General features: G+C 43.4%; 1 protein-coding gene and 1 pseudogene across 2 annotated transcripts in view; one reads left to right on the top strand and one right to left on the bottom strand.

Moving 5' to 3' along the window:
* Ercc6l2 (ERCC excision repair 6 like 2) overlaps window positions 1-23,956 on the bottom strand; it is a 213,046-nt gene that overhangs the window by 95,682 nt on the left and 93,408 nt on the right. The gene's annotated exons all lie outside the window — the stretch shown is intronic.
* LOC138834948 (eukaryotic translation initiation factor 4E pseudogene) lies at window positions 16,815-19,980 on the top strand (annotated as a pseudogene).

The raw sequence follows: 23,956 nt of genomic DNA, 5'->3' as shown, positions 1-23,956 counted from the left end.
CTTGAGATGGAGCTCAAGTTGGAACAGTACTTGCCTAGCATGCACAAGGCCCTGAGTGTCATAGCGTGCACGCGCGTGCACACGCCCACATACACACACACACACACACACACACACACACACACACACACACACACACACACACACACACACGGGAAAGGTACTTGGCCCTGAATGGGGATATTGCCAGGCAGGGGCCTCCATGGAGACTCCTAAGTCTGAAGATGTGGACTCCAGACCAGACTCTACAGAACAAGAAACAAATAGTGTAAGGGACATGAGACAACATTCCCTGCTCTACATCTGCCTCAGCCTTTCCTTCACACCACGAGGGCAGTGTCCTCAGTCTGAGCCCTGACCCAGGCTAGTACTGGGTAAGTCCTAATGCCACTCACGGTGGCTAGTTCTCTAATACGTCCATGTTTGAAACTCCTTTTTGCTCCCTTTGCCTTCTTTTCAGCATCACTTTTCCAACATTTTCTGGCTTTCAGAATGAACTAAGGTCAATAAGTATTTATTGAAGAACACTGTGAAAAACACTTATTTGTCTCCTTATCATGTAAGCTTCCAAACTGGGGTGGTTTGGGGGATATAGTTATTTAAGGAATCCTGTGGTGTCCACTTGGGCCACAGATCCAAGAAGCCTCCTTCTCCTAGCCTGCTGAAAGGCCTGCAGGGACAGAATGTACAGCAAGGCAGTCACCAGACCCACTGTTTTCATCTATGAGATGACTGTTTAGACAGAAAAGGATAAAGATCAACTTGGTCCCCTCCATCTATTGCCTGCCAATGGATGGCCACAGCATAGACAGGCTCTTCTAAGCTCGGGTTAAAGGTTAAAGTAGGTGTCTTGGGGCCTTTGAGGGGAGGGACTGTCAAGAGCCTGTGGACAGGACTCAAGAGGGAAATGAGAAGCAGTTCACTGGAACAGACTGCCCTCATATGCCAGCATTCCATCAGTGGGTTCAACCAACTGCGAATGGAAAATATTTAGGAAAAAAAAAATCTTTGTATTGAATATGTGTGGCCATGGTTTCATGTCATGATCCCCTTAAGTAGTACAGTGTAAGACCCATTTCATTGCATTTGTCTTGTATTAGGTACACAAGAAGAGGTGGTGGATCTTGCACCCTCCAATTTTGGTGAAAACAATCCCTGGTAGATGCTGAAGAACTGAACCCCCAGGGGCTAGCTGGTGAAGTGGGAAGGGGAGATGCATGCAGCTGAAAAATATTAGATGCCTCTCCCTGGTCCCTACCACACACCTGCCTTTGGGATGGAGGCAACCGCAGGCTTCCTTCCTTAGAGCTGTTGGCAAAGCTATGAGAACTTTGCACACTGCCAGGCGGTTTGACTCACAATAGGAGGCACATAGTGAGGACTTACCCAGGCCGGGCACTCCCCAAGTCAACCTCTTACTAAGCCCCCACCAGATATTATCATTTACCTTTCACAGGTAGAAAAGCAGAATCTCTTTCTGAGAAACTGCATTTTCTGAAATCCAGAACACTTAGAAGCTCAGCAGAACAGCTGGGTGAATCTGACCTAGACAAGAGGACCAAAGTAGCAGCGAGGAGTGGCAGGAGGTGGCTCTGGCCAGGGCATGGGCGGGCAGTTGCTTTAGAAAAGCCCTTTGGGCCTTGTGTTCTTTGAATGGAGCCATTTATTGATGCATCCGTAGTATTGGAGCAGACTGAACTTCTTGGCAAGGACTTTGGCAGGCTTTCCCTAGTGGAACCTCCAGAGAGAAAAAGTCCCCTGTCCTCCCTAGCGTCCTGTGTAACCTCCGGCCTGCTCTGCAGCCAGGCTGTGCCCAAGCGCCCCGCCCAGGGTCTTATTTGCTCTGGCAGACAGGGAGCCCATTCAGACCCTCGGGCAGGGAGGCCTGGCTGAGATCCGGGCTGGCTCAGGGGGGCCTGCGGGGTTCCAGAAGCCTCCCTTTGGCTTGAGTGGGGGTGGGAGGGGGGCGGAGTGCTGACTTTCTTCTGGCCAGTGAGAATTACTGACTTTACAGGTCCGTCTTGCTCCATAAACCAGAAAGCCACTTCCAGCTGGTGGAATGAAGTCTGGTGGGCGGGAGTCTGGTGCCATCCTGTCCAGGCAGGGAGGGGTCCCCGCGCCACGGAGGCGCTGTGGTCTGTCACAAGCCCGGGCCAGGCCACTTTTACAGGCCTCGGCTCCCGAAGTGGGGAGTCCAGGCCTGGTCCACAGGGAACATATTTGTGTACCTGCACCTGGCTTTGGACACCCACAGCTTCCCTGGCTTAGCCCGGTAATTCTGCCACTGGAGAGCTTTCTTTTCAACAGAGGAGCTTGCCTAGACTTTAATTTTTAATTTTTTTTAAGAGTGGGAAACACTAAAGTTAGGCTTTAAACCACATCTGATTATTGGGAGGCTATGAGTGATTTCTACAGCCAGCTGCCACCCACACTGTCTATCCTCCCCCTCAAGTCCCCAGTCCCCCAGTCTTAGAGGCACACTGGCCCTCATTTCCAGCTCTGGAGCCAGTAAGAAACCTGGCCACCCCAGACTGGCCTCTCCATGGGACAGCAGACCCACCTGAAGGAACATTTGCAGCTCCACAGCCCCTCCCGCCTGCTTCCCTGGTTGGCCACAACTGTTCATGAATAGCTGAAGGTTAAGATGTTTAAATATTAAAAAAAAATGCTTAGCTAAATACATTGGCTTGTTTGCTTTTGCTGATAGTAACAGTCTGCCCACAGAGCCCTTTCAAACCTCTTCAGTGTTTTGGAAAGTGGATAAGGGACTCATTCAGTGACTCAAGTTTAACCGGAGCCAGGAATGAAGCATGGATTTCATGAAAGGAGGACTAGCCTGGGACCACACACAGAGCTGGTTCTGAACTGGTTGCTCCTGCCCTCTTTCCTCCTCCCTCCCTCTCCCTCTCTCTCCCTCCTCTCTCTCCCTCCCCTCACCCTCACTGACAAACGGCTATGACTGGCACCAGAAAACCCATAATCAGAGTCAGAGGGGGGTTTCCAGGGCTTAAGGAGTCCTTTGTAAAGAGCTGAAGGAAAAAAAATGGATTACTACAGTGTGTGCCTTCCATACTAAAGAGAGCTTACCACCCCCTCTCAACCCCCCAAAAAAAACAAAACACCAAAAAACTTGGGCCATCTCACACACAGAATTTGAGAAGCTGGAGCCAAATGGAATTGCTGAAATCACCATGTAGCAGAAGGCAGGAAAATGCATTCATTTTCTTTCTAAGAATAAGGCTTGTGTGAGCCCGTACCCCCTCTTCCCAGCACCATTAGGGAGCATTCCTGTTGCTTGTATCAAGTGAGTCAAATTATAGTTACACACAGGAAATATGGAGCTTGCCCCAAAATGTGATGTGTGAAGTGTGCTGCTTTTAGGAGGCAATGGGGCACAGTTATTTACTGTCTTTTTGCCCATACCCATCCTTGACTATGTACTTCAAATAGAGCAAACTGAATCTAACTGGGGCCCTGTGGGACATAAGGAAGATGTTGGATTTTCTTTTTTTTTCTTTTTCTTTTTCCTTTTGAACCTTCTCAATGTAAGCTCCAATATATACAAGGAGAGTAGTTAAATTAAAGAAATATTTATGGTGCCTCTGAGGTACAATGAATTGAGGGGTTGGGGTAAAAGGTAGACTTGGGGCAGTAGGACTTGGAGTACAGCCTCATTCCCCCACCCCCTTCTCTACCTCCCCAGCAGCCCTTGGGGCCTGTTCAGATGCTGCATGGCAGCTTCTTATTAAAGGAGCTGACTCACACATTTTTTCTGTGTGAGTCAGCTTTTCATCACTGTTACAAATACTTGAGAAAGTCAACTTATAAAGGTTTATTTGGAGTCACAATTTTGGAGGTTGTATTTCACGATTCATTGGCCCAGTTGTGCTGGGCTTGTGGTGAGGTAGCTCATCAATGGCTAGAGTGTGTGACAGAACAAAACCATTTACACCATAACCCAGAGAGCAAAGGAGAAGATGAAGGAGAAGAGAATTTCCTTATCCCCTTCAAGGGCATACTGCCAAGAACCTAATCCCATACCTCATAAGGCTGTCCTTCTTCCCAATAACACCACATCAACAATAAAGCTTTGAATACATAGGCCTTAGAGGGGGCATCCCAAATCTAATCTAGCATATCCAGGGGAATAGTATTTTCCACTGCTGAAGCCCAGGAAGGCATCAGCATGGCTTCAAAGCTTCATGCACTAAGGTCTTGGTACCATAGACTGTGTTACTATTTATTGAGAAGTGGCAGAAACTTTGGGAGGTGGTAGGGCCTAGCAGAAGGAAATTGGGTCATTGGGAGCATGCCCTTGAAGAAGGTATTAGGAGATCCCTGTCTCCTTCTCTTCCTCTCTTTGCTTTAGCTTCCTCAGCTGCCATGAGGTAACAGAATTCCTCTACCACAATGTTTTGTGCTACCTTAAAGCAGCAAGGCCAAGTCATCAGATACTAAAATACCATGGAGTCAAAATAACCTTTGTTCCATTTAAGCTGATTCACCTAAGGTACCTGTCCTAGGGACAGAAAGCTCATTAATAATCTGGAGGCTTGCATGACATTTCATGGTCCTTGTTTTCCCTTTGCCTAACCCCCCTGGAGTAGGGACCAGAGACACTTTCTAAGGTTGCTCCCTGTCTTCACCCTAAGGTACTGCCAGGAGAATTCCTGCAGGAGACTAGGGTCCTCCTCCCCCTCCTCTTCTTCCTTCTTTTGTGCTGATACTGGAGCTTGAACTCAGAGCCTTACTTTTTTGCTTAAGGCTGATGTTCTACCACTTGAGCCACACCTCCACCTCCGGATTTTTTTTTTTTTTTTGGTTAATTGGAGATAAGAGTTTCACAAACTTTTCTGCATAGGCGGGGTTTGAACCATGATCTTCAGATCTCAGCCTTCTGAGTAGTTATGATTACAGGTGTGAGCCACCAGTGGCCAGCTACCTTCTTTCTTCTCATATTTTTTGACATAAGATTTTTTTTTTTTGTCAGTCATGGGGCTTGAACTCTGGGCCTGAGCACTGTCTCTCAGCTCTTCAGCTCAAGGCTAGCACTCTACCAGTTGAGCCACAGCACCATTTCCGGTTTTTTGTGCTTTATTGGAGATAAGAGTTTCACGGTCTTTCCTGCCCAGGCTGGCTTTGAACGGCAATCTTCAGATATCAGTCTCCTGAGTAGCTAGAATTACATGCATGAGCCATCAGTGCCTGGCAAGCTGGTTTAGCTATAAGTAAATGAATTTGGGAGCTCATACAGATGTGAACCACCAATGCCCGCTTACAACCGAGATGAGGATTTTGCTCTTGCAAGGCAGTGCAGAGGATCATGTGAAAATCCTTATTTGTAAACAGTCAACAAATATTTGTGTCAGGCCCAGGAACACAGCCCATTCCCAGGAATTTGATTAATATTCTAGAAGGCTTTAGGCGCTGGTGGCTTACCCTTATAAATCCTAACAACTTATGAGGCTGAGATCTGAAAATCACAGTTTAAATCCAGCCTGGAAAGTGTGTGAGACATTTATTTCCAATTAACCACTGAAAGAAAGCTAGAAGTAAAGCTGTGGCTCAAGTGGTAGAGCTCCAATTTTGAGCAAAAAAAAAAAAAACTAAGGGACAGCACACAGGTCCTGAATCCAAAGTCCTAGTACTGGCACCAAAAAAAGGTAACTTTTTTAGAAACTATGAACAAGTGTGGCCGAGACTGGTGGCACTCTCAACAACATTTTTCTGCACACATCCTGTAGGACATATCTCAGCCTTTCTTGCTTGAGATGGGGATACTTTTGTTATTGTTTTTAAAGAAACAAGTTGAGCAAGAAGCAACTATTTAATATGGTTTTGAAGTCTTCACTTTAGTTCCAGATGACAAAAGACAAATTCACTCAAGAGCTAAGGATAAAACCCAACTACTGACAATCAAAGTTTGGTTTAAAAGTTGGGTATTTGGCTGGGTGCTGGAGGCTGATGTCTGTAATCCTAACCACTCAGGAGGCTGAGATCTGGGGAGTGTGGTACAAAGCAACCAGGAGTCTCTTATCTCCAAAGAAGCATCAAAAAACCAGAAGTGAAGCTGCTGTGGCTTCAGTGGTAAAGTGCTAGCCTTGAGCAAAATAGCTCAGGAACAGCACTCACAGGCCCTGAATTCAAACACCAAGAACTTCCACCCCTGTGCATGTGCATGTACACACACACACACACACACACACACACACACACACACACACACACTGGGGTGTTTGTTATACTTTGAAAATAACTAATAGTTTACTAGTTCTACAGGTAAATATTAAGCTAATAGTGAGAGATCTTTTGAAATATCAGTAAATGATTGAGAGGAAAGAAGGGAGGAAGGAGAGGAAGTGGAGAAGGAGGAGTGTTAGTTTTCAATTGATGGGCTATAAAAACCTTTGAGTTGCTTTTTCATAGATGAAATTAGTCATGGATGTTGACAGATCTATAAAGAAGCATAGACAGGCGAGGAGTATTATCCTTATTACCCAGAAATGAACACTGATAAAATGTTGTTACCTAGATTTGGTTTCTTCAAATCTCCCACTGATTCTACAAGGGATTTTTTTTTTTTTTGGTTAGTCATGGGGCTTGAACTCTGGGCCTAGGTGCTGTCCCTGAGCTCTTCAGCTCAAGGCTGACACTCTACCACTTGAGCCACAGTGCCACTTCTGGTTTTCTGTGGTTAACTAAGATAAGAGTCTCACAGACTTTCCTGCCTGGGCTGGCTTTGAACTGTGATCCTCAGATCCTAGCCTCCTGAGTAGCTAGGATTACAGGCATAAGCCACCAGTGTCCAGCCTTCTACAAGTGACCTTGTTTAAGCCCAGCTCACCTAAACAGCTCTAGTGGGTTCCATATTCAGTATCTGAACCTGTACTGTTACAGGTACTCTATTGAAGCAACCATTTTGAACATCTGCCTATCAGGCCACATATGCCACATTGCCCTTGAGGAAGAACAAATGGGTTATACTATGCCACACTAAAGCGAATTTAATTATCCCAATAAAATGTAACCTATGTGTAGTCATGTACTGCATAATGATATTTTGGTCAGTCATAGACTGCATATACAACAATGGTTCCATAATAATATAATGGAGGATGCCTATGGCATCTTTCTCCTTTGTATTTAATATATGAAACTCCATCTTTTGCTGACATTGCAGACTCTACTTATTTCTACTATTAATTTGAGAGAAATATCCTTAGAAACAAGAGTACTTTGCTACTTGTCATAGGTGGGCTCTTTTAGAAAGTGTGGAGTTGTTCTTCAGCCATCCTGAAGTAACAGAAGCATAAATGGTCATCTAGCAGTGCTGTGTCAAAAGCTCAGCCACTGTAATATCATGGGACATTCCATCACTCACATGTTTGTGCTGATGCTGGTGTAAGCAAATCTATTTCACTACCACTTGTAAAAGAATACACAATTATATGAAGTACATATTACTTGGTAATGATCATAAATGACTGTATCTCTATACTTATCATGACTTAAAAATATATTTCTACTTATATATAAAAGTTCACTGAAAATAGTATGTTTCCTCCTTTCCTCTCCTCTCCTCTCCTCTCCTCTCTTTTCTTTTCCTTTCCTCCTGTTCTCTTTTTAGTAGTGGATATTGAACTCAGGCCCTTGCATGTGGTAGGCAAACACTCTACCACTGAAATATATTCCCAGTCCTATTTAAAGCTGGGGTCTTGTTATGTAGCTCAAGCTGGCCTCAAAATCAATATCTCTTTCCTTAGCCTCCTGAGACTAAAAATATACCATCATGCCCAGTTCCCAAGTGTCAAAGGCTACATTCAGCCTTATACTATCTAGCTTTGTGTATGTACACTCCAGAATATTTTTTTTGGTCAGAGACTGTAACTCAAACTCAGTATCTGACACTCTGGTGGATTGGCTGGCACTCTACCACTTAAGCTACCTTCCAGGCCATGGCTCTAACCCTTGCTCCAGGATACTTGCACACTAAAAAATCATCCAGTGATATACTTCTGATTGTTTTCCCATCATTAACTACTACTAATAATTAATAGTCATCAAGTAACTGTATTATTCCTATTATACTGACAAGAAAACTGAGACACACATGGATTAAATAATTTGGCTTAGGTCACTTAAACAAGGACAGGCAAAGCCAAGCTTGTCCCATGCAATCTTTTTCCAGGGCCTGAAGCCTTTACCTTGCCTGTCCTACCTGCAGCCCAGGCTATATCTGATAGTCTAATAACTTGCCTCTTTTACATGATATGAACCCAAATCAGCATAAAGTATGTAGTTATGAATTTGGATTTTTTCTTTTGCCTCTTTGATTGTTAAATTACTTTTTGTTCATCTTAGATGAAGGTTTATAAATTAGACCTGAGGCATTTTCAACTCCTCAAACAAGGACCACAAAGACCTTGCTCCTATCTATCAGTTCTTTCTCAGGGAATGTCCCATCTTCCCCCTCCATTCACCAACCATCCCTCATCTACATATTCCATAAGCAGCTTGATTAGCAATTAGGAATTGATTTCTTATGTCTTGCATTTGATGCTGGAAATATTAACCCAATAGTTGCTACTACAAGAGACATTTCTAAGCCAGGCTTAATGACTCCTACTTGTACTCCCAGGGAAGTGGAGGAGGGAAGGTCAAGGGTTTAAGGCCATCTTGAGATACATAGTGAGACCCTGTCTCAAAAAAAAAAAAAAAAAGGAAAAAGTAAAAGAAGTTGGGTGCTGATTGCTTATGTCTGTAATCCTTGCTACTCAGGAAGCTGAAATCTGAGGATCAAGGTTTTGAAGCCAGATATGGCAGAAAAATTCAAGAAACTTATTTCTAGTTAACCAGTAAAAAGCTGCAAGTGGAGGTATGGCTCAAGTGGTAAAGTGCTAGCCTAGAGCCAAAAAGCTAAGGGACAGTGTGAGGCCCTGAGTTCAAGCCCCAGTACCAGGGGGGAAAAGGAAAGGAAAGGAAAAGAAAGGAAAGAAAGGAAAGAAAAGGAAAGGAAAGGAAAGGAAAGGAGAAAAAAGAGAGAAAGAAAAGAGAAAGAAAGGAAATGACATTTCAGCTGGTCTATTTCTGAATAGAGATGGAAATGTAACTCTGGTGTACTATTACCTAGGTCTTGCTTTCCTTACAGGGGAGATTAGCCAGAGAAAAAGGCTTTTTGCTTCACTCCATTGAGATCATTTATCACTATATAAAGAGCAGTAGAGTTCTGCAGTTACTTGGTTTGCAGTTGCAACAGACACCTCAGCTTCCGCAAAATGTCAGTTATTTTCTGCCTGCAATGCAAATCACTGCACCCATGACTTCCATAGAGTGGAGTCATGACTCTACCTGTAACAGAATCTTTGAACTCTAGTTGTACCTAGAGTCCTGTCCTTGGAAACAATAGCTCAAGTCCAAGATTTCACTTCCTATGTCTTAGATTTTCCCTCCTACCCCAACCCATGCCCTGTTCTACCCAGCACAAAAAGACTCATGATACCTAGACATCATGGTTTAAAATACCCAAATCACACAAAAGAACATTGCTCTGGTTGTACTCATCTACTAAGTATGGAATCATTTTCCTGAGCTAGTGCACTACAAACAAGATCTGTCTGAAAGCCGACACTACCTTAGCCAGGGAGAAGCTGATGGGCGCCATTAACAACCTTGCCAGGAGTTACCTCAGACAATACAAAAAATACAAAACTGGTGCTTGTGTTTATTTAAAGCTATTGGCATTGGGCTCATTCCTGGTAGACAAAGATTATCTTGTTTACAGCAGCATCCAGATGATAGACAAGACTCTGTTTAATATAAATCAAACTATACAGAGGGGGGGACCCGTTAGCATAAACAACTTCCCCTAAGCAAAACAAATCCTGCCAAGACTCAAGCTGGAATTCATTTATTATACAGCTTCAACTTGACTTGTTTCAACATTAAACAACTGCAAAAGCAAGAGGGATAAAGTTGAGGTCCAAGGGCATGACAAGCCTGTCCTTGTATTTCTCACATGTTTTCCAGAAGGGTTTTCTTTCTGGCCTGGTCCTGTCCCAGTGTCCAGATCTCGGCAAATACTGTCACTCATGTCATTTCCCCAGGAGGTGTGGCTATAGGGATCATATGTGCATATACAGGAAACAAGAAGGGGCAAGGGACCACCCAATAGTCACCATTGCCCTTTTCAAAAGCATCTAACCTTACCAGGTAAACCTAGGTTTGAGAACCTTAGCAAGTTAAATAAAGGACGAACAGATACTAGAGTGTGAGGATGTATATTCTAGGAGGAATCAATGCTGGATAATGAACTCTGGGTTCTGTTCTCTTCTGATTCAGACAAGCCTGCAATTAGAGACCAGGCTTTGATGGGAACTGAATCCTTCAGGAATCTTTCCCAAGACCTCCTGGGAAAGACCCAAGCCAACAGAGCCTAGTTGACAAGTGATACCCAGAAAGCAGTGGCTTCCAGTGACCCACAGAAGCAAAGTCTTTGGCAGAAAAGTGGCTGATGAAGGTCAGAGTCGGGAGACTACCAAGGAATGAACAAATGCAGAGGGACAAAGGAGAGAATGTACAGATAAACTGTGGGAGACAGGGGCAAGGAAAACTTTGTTTCTTGGAGACTAATTTTCCTGAGGATTTTTCTCCCTTTGCTATCTGTTCCTTCTTTAGATTAGGACCAAGTATTTCTCTCTGTGTATCTCTCCCAAGTATCCAGCAGTGAGTACATTTGGCAAGTGTCAGGGCAGTCTATGTGGCCTAGCTACACAGGCTTCAGTGAAGCCCCATTAAACACAGGACCTTTGTGCTCTGCTGTCTTCTGGTGCCTCAGGGTAGAGGTAGAGGTGGGGCCTGCAGGGCAGGATTGGTAAGGGCAGGGCCTTGGAGTCAGGTTCTAAGTTTTTCTGGCTGTCCACAAGCAGCTGAGCCTTGTCACTCTGGGAAAGTCCATGAGACTCTTATTTCCAACTAACCAGCAAAAAGCCAGAAGCAGAATTGTGGCTCAAGGGGTAGAGCAATAGTCTTGGGTGAAAAGGCTAAGGGATGGCTCCCAGGTTCTTGAGTTCAAGCCCCAGGACTGGCACATGAGTGTTCACTCACTCACACAGGCATGTGCGTGTGCGTGCGTGCACGCGCGCACACACACACACACACACGACTTTTAAGTGTTCACTACTAACAATGGCTAAGTCCCCTCAGTTGTTAGATGTTCTTTTTTTTTTTTTTTATCAGTCATGGGGCCTGAACTCTGGGCCTGGGCGCTGTCCCTCAGCTCTTCAGCTCAAGGCTAGTGCTCTACCACTTGAGTCATAGTGCCACTTCTGGCTTCATGCATGCAAGGCAAGCACTCTACCACTGAGCCACCTTCCCAGCCTGTTAGATGTTCTTTTGTGTAGCCCTGGACACCCTTTTGCTACCTCCTTCCCTTTTGATGTTCTTTCCCTACCTTCTCTATATCCTGGGCTTCCTCTTACAATGTTCTTGGTCTCCTAAGGGAATCTCATCACCTTTCATCTTTATCCTCATCCTGATGTTTCTCAAACTTTTAGCCCAATCCTTGCTCAGGAGCTCAGAACATATGGCTCACTGTACTGACTGTTCCCACCTGGAAGTCTGAGCCTTAACCTCAACCTGGCCCCAACTAGACTGGTCACACTCCTTCAACAGAGCCATCTCTTCCCACCCAGTGAGCCTTCAAGCAGGACCTGGACCCTTGTTGTCTTTCCCCCATATGTGACCAATTGATTAATGAATTTTAGAAAACATAACAGTGCCAAAGTAGGCAAAGGCCATTTTCGTCAGGGGTAAGGGTAGCATGTGAATGATCAGGAGGTGAAGATTTCCAACCACCTCTGCCACAACCCTTCCTGCCATCATCAGATGAGGCCCCTAAGCTCTCTGGTCCTCTGTTTTCTCACCTATAAGCTGGGGAAAGAGCCAGCACCTACTGAGTCAGGTGTTGTGCTCATCAAATGGTGACTACACTCAGTGCTGGAGTGTGGGGGCTGGGCAGAGGCTCCCTCTGACTCTCCCCTCATCCCCAGGACCCGTGGTAACCCAACAAGTGCTGCTTCAGCCTGCTTAGTCGGAAGCCAGATCTACATTTCTTATTGATCACAAATGAAGAAAATGTGAGCCACTTGTGCCCAGATAAAAATTCATTTCTCTGGTAATTCTTTTCATTAAAAAAAAATCCCTTTTTTTTTTCCAGTCATGAGACTTGAACTCAGGGCCTGGGCACTGTCCCTGAGCTTCTTTTGCTCAAGGCTAGCACTCTACCACTTGAGCCACAGTGCCACTTCTGGCTTTTTCTGCTTACATGGTACTGAGGAATCGAACCCAGGGCTTCATGCATAGGAGGCAAGCACTCTACCACTGAGCCACATTCCTGAGAGTATCACTCTTAAAAGGATTAGAAGCAAAATGAAATGAGGTTTGCACTGCTCATACCCATGCTTCCAGGAGCTCTGCACTGGGCTGAGCTCTCCTGGACTTCTCTCTGGGGCGCCTGCTTCTCTTCTATCATTTTGCATGCTTAAGATGGGAACTTCCCATACATTGGGCATGAAGGGCATTGAGTGCTACTGTCTCCACCCCTTCCCAGCTTTGGGCTCTTCCCCCTGGTAGATCTTCTAATCCTCCAGACATCCCAGGCCTCTCTTCTTTGCCTTTGCCATTTGCTTGCAATGGTCTTGCTTTTCTGTCAAATCATAGCCCTGGCAGGAAGTCTCTCCTGAAGGTCTAAGTGGTAATATCACAAGTCTCCTCTGCTTTGGGACACATTTAAGAAGCTCCTGAGCACTCTTGAGATAACATCCAGGTTTTCTGGCCACTTGCCATGTATGGTGCCTTCCAGGAAGAACCTTACCTGCTGCCTGCTCCAGCCACGTTTGCAAATCAGAGCAATCCAGGTGTCCATTAGGCAGGTAATGGGATTAGCAAGAGTGTGGAAGTGAACCCTCTGGGGATGAGCATTCACTCTGTCTTGTCCCTGCCTTACACTTCCCTGTCCTAGGTTTGTGTATATGCTTAAGTGTGAGAGATGGTGCCACAGAGCCCCTGAATTAGTGCCTGTAAAGAATGATTGCTTGCTTTCAACCCAACAGAATGGCAGTCCCAGGCCAGATTCTCAGTAGCTCAGAGAGTGGTGGAATGGAGATTTGAGGGAGACCACAGCAAGCAGCTTGGTACATACATACATACTACACACAGGTGATATTCTCTTTAATCTTGATTATCTTGCTTTTTCCTTTTCTTTTCTTTTTTTTTTTTTTTGGACCATTCCTCAGGGTCAGGGCTCTGTCCCTGTGTCCCTCTGTGCTCAAGGCTAGCGCTCTATCACTTGACCCATAGTGCCACTTATGGCTTTTTCTGTTTATGTGGTACTGAGGAATCAAACCTAGGGCTTCATGCATACTAGGCAAGCACTCTGCCACTGAGCTACATTGCTAGCCAAATCTTGATTTAAACTTTATTCTTTTTAATCCACAGGTAAAGTCACTGAGGGTTCTCTAGTCCAGATCCTGCTCTAGGGGTCTGGATTCAAATTGTGCGCTTAAATATTTCCTCCTTCTTTTTGTGCCAATCGGTACTGGGGCTTGAAATTAGGGCCAGGGTACCCTTCTTAACTCTTTTTGTTCAAGGTTGGTGCTCTACCACTTGAGAAACACCTCCATTTCAGTATTTTCCTGATTAGAAATATGAGTCTCTTGGATTTCTCTGCCTAGTTTCAAACTGTGATCCACAGATCTCAGCTTTCTGAGTAGCTGGGATTAAAAATATGAGCCAGTGGAGACTGCCTTCCTTGTTTTTATTTTTTGTTTTGTTTTGTTTCCAAATGGTAACTACAGTCCAAAAACGATGTCTCCTTTTACTTCCAGGTAGATACAGGGAGAGGCAATCAGGTCCTGATTTTTCTGCCTGAATACCTACTTCCTAGCCTCCTGTTTTGGTTTTGGTTTGTTTTGATTTTTTGCTTTGCAAATAGCAGAATATCTTCATTACACATAGACCCTAGTAGGAAAATTCTGGATTATTCATGGTTTCCTGCAATCTTTTCTTGGATAATGTGTCAGGTTCAAACTGGAAATTATCTGGGTCTAAATCCTCCTTGAAACGCTTTTTTTAGGTTCATATTAATGACTGGTGAGTTTTCCCTAACAAATCAGTATTGCAATTTGTGGATAAGCAAATAAATGAATGGGAATGAAAGCCTTTTCTGCGAAAGCTGCAATGGGTCCAAAGAGTTTGTATGTACAGGCTGCTACAATGCCAGGACCCCACTGGAGGCCTGGACCTTAGGTGGAACAGGAAGGTGGGGGCCTGCCTCTGCAGACTTCCCACTTAAATGGGGAAACAGAAAATGCTTGCTAAGTAGTGCATTGTTGACATTTGAAAGCCAGTGGGGAGCCTTGAGAATTTGAGATTTGACCTACATACAGTGGAATGGACTTTTTCACAGACTGCTAAGCTGGAGGGATTGTTGGAGGTGGAGTTCAGGGAGGACATGGGCATTTTATTGATGAGCAGCATTGTGTTCTGGCCACACAGAAGCTCCCTCTGGCTCTGCCAGCCCTGGGAGAGGTCTGCTGCTTTTCAGTCGCTTCAAGGTCTGAGAAGTCTCTTTGCGTTTTCCTAGTTGTGAGGCATGATATTAGTGACAGCAAAGAGGCTCCTAAAGGGCAGCTATTGAAGCTGACTGGCTGGGTTTAGTGAAGTACCCAAATAAATCCACTGGAGTCATCCATGGTGGGAGGCAAATAGTTGGAATCTGGGTAAGCCACGCCTGTTGCAGGGATGGAGCCAAGTCTTCACCAGATCTCAGGGAATGTTCCTGGGAGGAGTTGGCCCTGGCTGGGTTGCTGGTAGGAAAGAGGAGGCTACACAAAGAAAGGAGCCAGGGCTAAGAGTGGAGCCATTTATAGCCAAGCAGGCCCTGCTCACTGCCCCAGTTGCCCTATGTGAAATGGGTCTGCCTGTCTTGGAAGTTCCCAGGGAGACATGGGAATTATGTTCACATCTAGGGGCTCTAGTTTTTTCTCGATAAAGGGAACTATGTGGGTACTGGTCCCCAGGCTCAGTGTAGGAAGGAATGTCAATGACCTCATGATGTGTCATGACAATTGGAGGGCCTATTTTTTCTACTCTATTTTATTCTATTCTTGTCTTTAATTAGTTAGATCTAATTAAGCAAAAATAAATCAATAATAAATAAAAGGTGGGTAAATCTGTGTTTTGGCAATGTGGACTCAGGGTGGCCAGCTTACCCCTCCTTGGATGCTTTAAAACATATCAACACACACACACACACACACACACACACACACACTTACACACACAAATCATCAGACCAAGAACAAGGGGATGGGGTCAGGACTCCAGTGACGTGGGTAAGGCTGCTATTGCTCAAAGCTGAACTGGGCATTGGGTCTCCAGGGATGGCTGGAAGCAAAGAGGACCCAGAGATCTTTGCACCATCTTTTTGTTGCAAACAGAAGGAAGCATGACCAAGCTGGTGGCTGTCCTTAGCATTCAGCATGTGGTCAGCCCATCCCTGGGACCCTGGTACTTGGGCAAATGAGTTTTATAGCACTTGGAGAGCCACTTGATTGGACCAGGTGGAAATCATTTTCTCCTGGACCAGAGCTCTCCTTTTCCTTGTTGGGAAAGAGACTGAGTTTGTTCTGGCTGCGCATCAGCTGCAGATGCATTATGGTTACTTTGGATGCTTCCAAGCAACCAGACAGACCTTTGGGTACCCTGGGTGTACAAGGTATGACTCACGTGCATCTTTATTTCATTGATAACATTTAAGATTATCTTGCTATGTATTCTTTGTTTCTTTGCTTATTAATTGTCCCTACTAGACTGTGGGGTTTTTTTTGTTGTTGTTGTTGTTTTTTAGCTCAAGGACCTTGTTTGCATGGTCACTATTCTATCCCTGGTATTTGAAACTGTGCCTGAAATATAATAGGTGATTTTTAAACTATGAGATGTGCTTTCAAAATGTACCTAGGATTTTTTTCATTGGATATGGTAAACAAAAAAACGCAGACATGGAAGAAGGAGGAAGGGTATAGTAGAGTATACTAATAATCACAGCACTTGAGAGGTTGAGGCAGGAAGATCATGAAATCAAGGCCAGCTTGGGTTCCATAGTGAGATCCTGTCTCAAAAATCTAAGAGCTAGCCAGGGTGCTGGTGCCTTGTGTCTGTAATCCTAGCTACTCAAGAGAATAAGATCTGAGGATCAAGGTTCAAAGCCAGCCTGGGTAGGAAAGTCCATGACACTTTTATCTTTAATAAACTATTCAGAAAAGGCCAGAAGTGCTACGGCTCAAGAAAAATAGGCTCAGGGACAGTGTCCAATTTTAAGCCCTAGGACTGGCAGCAAAAAAAAACAAACAACAGCCCCCCCACCCCGCCCAAAAGACACCCTAAGTGCTGAGAATGTAGCTTAGTGATACAGTGTTTGCTGAGCACATGCAAGGCCCTAGGTTCAATCCCCAGCAACATAAACAAAGAAGATAGCTGTGTTCATAGGTCCCTAAAGAAAGAAGGCCTGTGGGCCATGCAGGGCCACACTGAGAAGCACAAGTCTGGTTAGAAGGCACAAAGGAGTGAGAAAAAGCATGAGGAAAAGCCTTTCCTGTGGTTTCCTGGGAAAGAACCCGTGAGATAGCTCAGCAGGTTTTGAACTGCCCAGGGTGAATAACTTGGTAAGCTTTAGGTGGACTGTGGTCCCTGGTTATCTAGCACCTGCTAATGGGCCCTGCGTAGTATATAGGTAGACGGATAAGTTCATTGGGAGTATGGGCTCTGGTTTGATTAGTTTACAAGGAAAGGTATGCTCATCACCGGCTTGTCTGCTTTCCAAAGTGATTAGCTACTCCTAAGGGGTATAGCTCCTCCCTCAGTCTGAAAGGGCTCCAAGCTAAATCATTGTGCAATCCAGAAAACAGACACACACAGTGGATACAGGATACCTCACTGATACAGGACACATCTCAGAGATGTAGGTGTGCAGATATTCAGACAACGCATTTGAAGTGAGCTAAGACAACTTGGAGTGAAGTTACCTTTCCTTTGATTCTGAGAATCCCACAAGATTTCAGTGCCTCTGATCCCTGTCTTCCTCCAATGTGTGTGTGTATGTGTGTGTGTGTGTGTGTGTGTGTGTGTGTGTGTGTGTGTGTGTGTGTGTGTGTGTGTGTGTGTTTGTGCTGGTCCTGAGGCTTGAACTCATGGCCTGGTGCTGTCCCTGAGCTCTTTTGCTCAAGGCTAGTACTTGACACTTGACTTATAGCTCCACTTTTGGTGTTTTGGGGGTCCTTTATTGGAGATAAGCATATCATGAACTTTCCTAACCTGGCTGGTTTCCTGACCTGCAATCCTCAGATCTCAGTCTCCTGAGTAACTAGAATTACAGGCATTAACCATGGTATAGGCCTTTTAGATTTTTATTAGATTAACACAAATACAAAAAATTGCATCTGCTATAAGAGTTGAGAGCTCCTGAACACTCGGAAAAGGAACATATCCAGGAATAGGCAAACAATGAAGCAGACTGCTACCAGTTTCTGGAGGCCTCTGACATTCCCTTCTCTATTTTAGGGTTACTTTGTCAGTTTTTTATCTTCATATAAGTGGAGTCACATTGGCTGTAGCTTACTTTGTTTAAATAATATTTGTGAACTTTATCCACATTATTATATACAGTTGAAGAAAGTTATTTCTTCTTGCTGTATAATATTCCATTGTATAAACAAATCATAATTTCTTTATCCATTCAAACTTTAAGGATTATTTGGGAAATTTCCCGCTTGGTACTATGGCCACTTCATTGAATTTTTGCCTACTAGTCTGTGTCAATCTTGAAGTTGCAAACAACAGAACTTCTTTGGACAACTTGATTTAGAAAGGAGTATTTATTGGACCTATTCTGGGTAGCTCATTTAATAGAAATTCACAGTGGAAAGCCAGGCATTGAACAGGATAGTGTGTTAGCTTTCCAACTAAACTAATCAATTTAAATGAAGTAAAAAATACTGCTCTGGGCTGAAAGCTTCAGAGGTTCCAGTCTTTGGAGTCCAATGTCACTTGTCCCTATTGCTTAGGGCCTGTGGTGTCCAGTACATCATGGTTAGAGTACATGGTAAATAGATGGCAACAGGAATCAGTGCTCTCTGTACTAGGGGATACTGGTAGAAAGAACTGGTGGGCAACTTTTAAAAGCTGGAACAGTAAATTTCTCAGCCTGCCTAGAGAAGGGTTTTCTATGTTAAGAAGAACATAAAGGAGACAGGAGAAACCAGGGACTGTGATGTCCAGGAAATAGAAGACAGGAAATTAGAGACAAACTTGTTAAAAGTATATTAGCACTCTCTCTTTGTCTCTCTCTCTCTCTCTCTCTCTCTCTCTCTCTCTATATATATATATATATATAATATATATATATATAATATATATATATAATAGTATATATTTAAATTGTATATATTTGCTTTAGATATTATAGGTATATATACTATACGTTTGCTTTGAGCCTTTGATGCCCTCAGTGAGCTGTAGTATTTAATAAAAACAGCAAAAGAGTAGCCCTCCCTCTCCCTTTGACCTTGGAACATGTTCTAGGACTGGGCAAGGGAATATAAAAGAAAAGATATTTACTCTGGGAAAGTGACTCTTCTGGACAATACTTATCTCAAAGGTGGACATCTGTGTTGTGACAGACCCATTCTGCCACATTCCATTTGAAGGGATGTTCAGACATCAATAGCCCAAGTTTACTGAACAGATAATCTTCAAAATGTCTCTGGGTCTGGTTGACAAAACAGTGTAATGACAGGAGTGATTAGATATACCAGGTGTTAGATTAAAACGGAACATTTTATCCTCAATACAAGCTTTAAACAATTATAAATATTCCTTATGTCAAAATAGCTTGATGTGTCTCCTTTGGAGCACCCAAACTCTGCCTACTGAGTATATCTCTGTTTTCTTAGTGATTGTGATGATTTCTTATCATTCTAGCTTGTCCTAAAATTCTTGTTCTGCAATCAAAGGACCTGGGACAAAACTTTGCATGGAGGGCCCTTAACTCTAGAGGGAAGCTTCCCAAACCTTCGACAGCTACTGGTGACACTAACAGGTCACAGAAAATTATAGTATGATGTGGGTGGTATGGGTGCAGAACAAACCTGTAGTTGTCAGTTGGGAAAACCAGTGAAGAAAACTTACCCTTGTCAGTACCTTTAATAGGAGAAAATATAGCTTATCTTCTGAAAAGGGTATATTTCCTAAACTTTACATTTTTTCATAGAGCATAATATCAAATATCTCAAAGGCTCAATCTAAGATAGTGACTGTGGAACCAGAAATCAGCGATATTCTTAACCCCTCATCTATAGAAGAGGAAAAGATAGAATCTAATCAGACCCTGACAGAAGCTAATCTAACCCAGAACACTATATTAAACAGCCTCTGCAGAACAGATGGGTGCTTTGTTTGGTTTAATGATAAAAGCAAATGTTAGCAAGCAATCCTTTGACTGATCTCTAAGTTTGATACTCTTGGAGACTCTATCAGCCACATCCAGTTGTCTAGTAATTCAGTGCTTGGCTTATGTTGTAAGTATGGTATTGTGAAGATGAGAAAAATGGAGAGGACAATAGCTAATTACAAACATCAGAGAGGAAGTGGCCACCATTGCTTTGGGCTAGAGATACTGATGGGCCTTATGGGAGAATCTCTGATGACTACAGTGATGATCGATGTATGTGTAGCTGTCATTCATGTTAGAACCAAAGTTGGTAAAGTAGCAATATGGATGGCTGTGAAAACAGAGATATACTTACACAGATAGGAGGAAATAGAAGAAAAGCTTGAGACTTCCTCCGAAAACAGTGATTGGTTATGTCTCAAAAAGACACAGCTACTAAAAGCAGTTTTATCAGTAAACATAGATTTGTTGTTTAAGAAGACACCTCCTGAGTATTCTCATAGGTGACCACCATTAAGATTAGAGAGCATTGCCAATGCCTCATAAAATACCCAGTTTTCATTTAAATTTGATTCCATCCTCATGTTGTTAAGGTATAAAAGAAGTCTCATTCACCTTTGTCCTAAACTTCTTTTTTTTGTTTTTTGTTTTTTGTTTTTTGTCAGTTGGGGGGCTTGAACTCTGGGCCTCAGTGCTGTCCCTCAGCTCTTCCGCTCAAGGAGAGCGCTCTACCACTTGAGCCACAGCACCACTTCTGTCCTAAACTTCTATGTTCATTATTTCAACATTTTTTTCTCCCAATCAAACAGTCTTCCTCTAAAAAGAATGAAACTACACATCATCCCTACAATCCAAAAATGTGTTCCTGGGCCACTCTATCATAACTGAGTTAGAATTAACATTACAAGTACATTTTACTCATCTATGATATTTAAAAAAGAACTGGTAGTCTCTATACCTTAACAGAAAAATTCTGTTTATATCTCATTGTATGCAGGGAAATATGGTACTGGTTTTATTTTATTTTATTTTTTTTTGGTCCGGTCGTGGGGTCTGAACTCTGGACCTGGGCACTGTCATGGTACTGGTTTTAAAGAGTACTATGCAAGCCAGGTGCTGGTGGCTGACATTTGTAATCCTAGCTACTTGGGAGGCTAAGTTCTGAGGATCATTGTTGAAAGCCATCCTGGACAGAAAAGTCCATAAAACTAATCTCCAATTAACCACCAAAAGGCAGAAGTTAAGCTGTGGCTCAAGAGGCAGTGAGCCAGCCTTGAGGAAAAAACCCAAAGTGAGAGCATAAGTTCAAACCCCAGTCCTGACACAAAACTATAACAAAAGGGTTTTTTGTTTTGTTTTTTTGTTTTTTTTTTTGTCAGTCGTGGGGCTTGAACTTGGCCTGAGCACTGTCCTTCAGCTCTTCAGCTCAAGGCTAGTACTCTACCACTTGATCCACAGCGCCACTTCCGGTTTTCTGGTGGTTTATTGGAGATAAGAGTTTCATGGCTTTTCCTGCCCAGGCTGGCTTTGAACCATGATCTTCAGATCTCAGCCTCCTGAATAGCTAGGATTACAGGTGTGAGCCACTGGTGCCGGGCTCAAAAGCATTGTTTCAGCATTATCTTTGCTGTGCTATTGCTGATGGAATCTAGGTTTTATTTAATTTCCTAGCTGATAATATTAAAGATTCTGATTTCAGTTTTTCATTTGCATTGCTTTTTTTTTTACTCATGTGACATTAGTAAAGGACTCTGGAATATGGCATAAAGATGGAATAAATATCAATTTTGTACAAAAAGAAAGGAAGAAAAAAGGAGGAAACAAAGGAAAGAAAAAAGGAAGGAAGGAAGGAAAGAGGGAAGGGAGGAAAGAAAGAAAGAAGGAAAAAAGGAAGGTAGGAAACAGATGATTAGTTATACTCTGATCTGGCAAGTGTTATAATAACATACTTTCTTGTGAGTCTTAAGTAACAGAAAATCTTCATGTATCTAGACTCAATCAACTCTAATAAGTAGGAATTATTCACCCACACTACCGAATGGAACACTAATTCCTGTACATTTAGAAAGCCAATAATCCAAAACAAAGGAAGATAATGAGAACCTGTATCTATCTGCCCACTGACTGTGATAATCCCCACTTTAAGTCTAGATTCTAGATTAGGTAGGGATGATCACTTAAGTCCTAGGTCTGATCTGATCAATAGGAAAAGTAGAAAGAGTAGAAAATCAAGGAATAAGATTTAGAAGATAGCAACACATAGCCTGGAAGCATTGAGCTGGAGCATGTGCAGCCATTTTGGCATTGCATGCAAACTGAGAACAAAAGTCAACTTAAAAAACATTGACATAGGGCTGGGAAGTTGGCTCAGTGGTAGAGCGCTTGCCTTGCATGCCTGAGGCCCTGGGTTCGATTCCTCAGCACCACATAAGCAAAAAGAAAAAAGCCGGAAGTGGCGCTGTGGCTCAAGTGGTAGAGCACTAGCCTTGAGCTGAAGAGCTGAGGCACAGTGCTCAGGCCCAGAGTTCAGGCCCCACAACCGGACCAAAAAAAAAAAACATTGACATATAATTGTGTAAATTTATGAGGAAAATGTGACATTTTGGCACATTTGTACATTATGTAATGATTAAGTCAGAAAAAGTAGCACATATGCATCACCTCGAATGCGTATCATTTGTGATAAGGTAGATGACCCTAAAGAAAGTTATTTAAGAAAAATAAGCCAGGGCTTGGAAGGTGGCTCAGTGGTAAAGTGCTTATACCTTGCATGCATGAGGCCCTGGGTTCTATTCCTCAGCACCACATAAGCAGAAAATGCCAGAAGTGACACTGTGGCTCAAGTGGTAGAGCACTAGCTTCGAGCTGAAGAGCTGAGGGACAGTGCCCAGGCCCAGAGTTTAGGTCCCATGACCGGCAAAAAAAAGAAAAAAAAACAGTCACATACATGCAAATGCCACATGATCCCATAACTCATAAGTAGAATGCAAAGAAGCTGCTCTCACAGACATTAGGAGAATAGTGATTAATAAGGAAAAACGAGGGAGAGGTTGGTCAATGGGCACAAAGTTCGAGATCTTAGTTTTAGTGATGGGTTGCACAGCAGGGTGATTATAGCTAATAATGTGTTATATATTTCAAAATAGTTGGAAAAAGGACTTTGAAAACTTTGTCACAAAAAAATGAATCCAGTTTTGGAAGACAGCAGAAATGACTAACTGGAGACTTTAGGTCTGAGTACTGTCCTTTGAGTGACTCTGTCAAGCCACATCTGAAACTAGCTTTACACCAATAATTTTCTTTCCTTCTTGCTGAAGTGACTTGTGTCATTTATCACAAAGCAATTCTACCAGATACAACTGATTCCTCTAAGAAACATAAGTGAAAGGTTTGAGGATTTTGCAAAGGTTTAGGCATTAGGACACTGGAAAGGAAGAAGTAGGGTTAAAGAAATATGCAAGAGGTAAAAATCTAGAAGACTTGGTTCCTGAGACATTAGAAAACACCAGTAGTATGCAGAACAGGTAAATGTACAGAAACAGCAAACAGAAAACTGCACTCCAGGAATGCTAATCAGCATCTCCTCTCTACCATGGTCCAGGGGTCTCTGGCCATCTTATTAGCTAAGCATGGAAAGAGGGGGGGCACAGGTATAGGATCCCCTGTAATTCCTAAGTCCCAAGGACTCTTAGGGTGTTGTTTCTGGGCACTGGAAAGGGTACCACCATTGATACTAGATTTCCCAGTTACTAATTAAAGATGGAAATCCCACCTCTTTAAGGACAAGGGGGAAATAGGAGGAGTCCAGGCAGGGACTTACTCACATGCAAAAGGAAGTGGGCAGGGGCAGAAGCTTGGGAGCTGGACAATGGGCACTGGAGAGCTTGTATTTGTAAAGTGGAAAGAAGGCTAGGAGGACAGTATTACAAGTTGGTTTTGGGGTGTCTCCAAGATGGAACCAATCCAAAACAATAGAGACTCTTGGCGGGCCCAATATAGACTGTTCTACAGAGTTCTTCCTCAGGATTCAGACTACTAATCCACCAAAGGTAGGTGCATGAGCAAGGAGAGGGAACTTGTAGGGCATTCCGGATGAAACCAAACCTGACATCCACTTAGTATTTCTGTTGACTGAAACCTGGCCCATAGGACAGCATGGTCCCCATCTCTGTGAAGAAAAAGACTTGAAGTGAGACTGATTCTGAGTGGTGTGGTTCTGTGAGCCTCAATTTCTTCCCCTATAAAACAAGACAGTAATAATAATATCTGTCCATTTGCATGAAAAAAACCCAAACACTTGAAACATTAAAAAATGACACATAGGGCTCAATAAATGTGAGCCCTTGTCTCTATGGCCCGTATTCTCCAGCCCAGTTCCCCTTAGCCTTCCTGAGGTTTTACAAAGTCAAGGTCCTGGTGTGTTTTAACAAGCCTGGGGGAGGGGGGAGGTGG

This window comes from Dipodomys merriami, unplaced genomic scaffold, assembly GCF_024711535.1.
Source record: "Dipodomys merriami isolate MVZ:Mamm:240054 unplaced genomic scaffold, mDipMer1.0.p SCAF_22, whole genome shotgun sequence".
Classification (NCBI taxonomy): Eukaryota; Metazoa; Chordata; class Mammalia; order Rodentia; family Heteromyidae; genus Dipodomys; species Dipodomys merriami.
The sequence above is the reverse complement of the archived record's forward strand: the minus strand, read 5'-3'. Positions and strand labels throughout refer to the sequence as shown.